The 2,161-nt window shown below is 47.2% G+C and overlaps 1 pseudogene; it reads left to right on the top strand.

The window, feature by feature from the left end:
- On the top strand, positions 1,239–1,456 carry LOC106502571 (annotated as a pseudogene).

Below are 2,161 nucleotides of genomic sequence, written 5' to 3'. Positions count from 1 at the left end.
GATCCAACCAGTCCATCCTAAAGGAGATCAGTCCTGGGTGTTCATTGGAAGGACTGATGTTGAAGCTGAAACTCCAATCCTTTGGCCACCTGATGTGAAGAGCTGACTCATTTGAAAAGACCCTGATGCTGGGAAAGATTGAAGGCAGGAGAAGAAGGGGACGACAGAGGATGAGATGGCTCGATGGTATCACTGACTCAATGGACATGAGTTTGGGTAAACTCTGGCAGTTGTTGATGGACAGGGAGGCCTGGGGTGCTGCAGTTCATGGGATCGCAAAGCGTCAGACACAACTGAGTGACTGAACTGAACTGAACATAACCAGAGTTTCCCCTCTCTGGTTCAAAACCCATCATGAGACTTGCCCAGATTCTTAGCCTCCACCCCACCCCTCCAACATACATACCCCACCCCACCCCCACACACAAACACACACACAACAGGTTGATCTGCACCCTCATACACACACACAGAGACTCCTCACTCTGATCAGTTCCTGAGGACCCAGACTTGGCCTCACTCACCCTGACTCATGCCTTTTCTCAGGAGGCACCAGCCTGGAGTGTCTAATCTACCCCACATTAAACCCCTCTCACTTCTTCCTCAGGGACAGAGTTACCTCCCTAGTAAAGGTCATCATAACACACTGTCCCCAGGAGCCTTTGAGACAGGACTTATTGGCCGAGTAGTTATGCCTTTCTGCATTTTCTTTACTGTGTTGTTGACAATCTGCACACATCCAGAGAACTAAAAATAAATAGCAGGAGGGCTGATTTGTTTGAAGCTGGGTCAGTGTTTATTTTCTCAAAGATTGAACTTCCTTGATGTGGATGTGAAGCTACATTAAATGGGCCTTGGATGCATGGACTGTGGTCTGTGTTTTAAATATACAGACAGGGAGGATTTGCCCTGAAAATCTTAACTGTGGAGTCCCTGTCTCACTCACCTTGCCCCACTCCCAGGTCAGGTCTAGGACATGGGAGACACACTCCAGGAATCTTCTACTTTGTCCCGGTGCTGCCTGATTCTACTTCTCCCCCTGCCTTGACACACCGAGCAAATGGACACCCTTCTCGAGGTCTTACTGTCCCCATCCGGCAAGTGGGTCAGTGAAATAGAATGGAGGGAATGATGGCGGAATATTGATCTCAACTGTTTTAGTGTCTTAAGGATAGAAGTGGTTTGTGACAAAAGAGAGATGAAGCCCTTTCTGGTGGTGATGACCTCCCCGCAAGAACATGCCTCTCGCCAAGGATCTCCTTCATCCCTCTCCAGAATAAAAACACAGGAAGAAATGCCTGGTTCCTATTTTGTGGATGTGAAATGCCCAGGATGCTATACAATCACCACCATTTTTAGCCATGCATAAACAGTAGTTTTGTGTGTTGGCTGCTCTACTGTCCTCTGCCAGGCCATGAAGAAAAACAAGCTTCCAGAAGGATGCTCCTTCAGGTGAAGCACCACTGAGAGCACCCTATACCAAGGTGAATGGAAAACCATCCCAATAAACACATTTTGGATACAAAAGAAAGAGAAAAAGACAGATGAAAAGCCAGTCCTCCAAGACCTTGATGCCCTTTCTTTCTTATTCTGCCCAGCTAGAGATGAAAATGCCTGGGTTCCAGCCCCAAGGCTCAAGACCCCTGGTAGTGAGCCCAGGTGACCACCGTATGCTCAGAGCTATCTCTTCTGTAGGTTCCATTTACAAAGTAGTAATGCCAAGGAAAGGGCCATGTGTAACTTACTCCCTAAATCCTCAGCGCCAGCTTCTCCAGTAGGCGCAATAGACAAGGTAATTTTATGTGTCAGCTTGACTGAGCCATGAGATGCCCAGATATCTGGTTAAACATCATCCTGAGTATGTTTGTGTTTCTGGCTGAGATTTGAATCAGTGGACCCATGGAGCAGATTGCCCTGTCCAGTGTGGGTGGGCCTCATCCAATTTGTTGGAGGCCTAAATAGTACAAAAGAAGGCAGAACAGGGAGGCTTTCAAGTTCTCTTAGCCTGGGACATTGATTTTCTGTCTTCAATCTCAAACTCAGATAAGAACTTACGCCACTGGCTATCCTGGTTCTTCAGGTTGTCAGCTGAAGCCTGTAGGACTCCTTGGCCTCTGTTACCACATGAGCTAATTCCTTACAATAAATCTCTTCATATATT

Source organism: Capra hircus, chromosome 10 (genome assembly GCF_001704415.2).
Source record: "Capra hircus breed San Clemente chromosome 10, ASM170441v1, whole genome shotgun sequence".
Classification (NCBI taxonomy): Eukaryota; Metazoa; Chordata; class Mammalia; order Artiodactyla; family Bovidae; genus Capra; species Capra hircus.
This window is presented reverse-complemented; position numbering and strand designations above follow the sequence as displayed.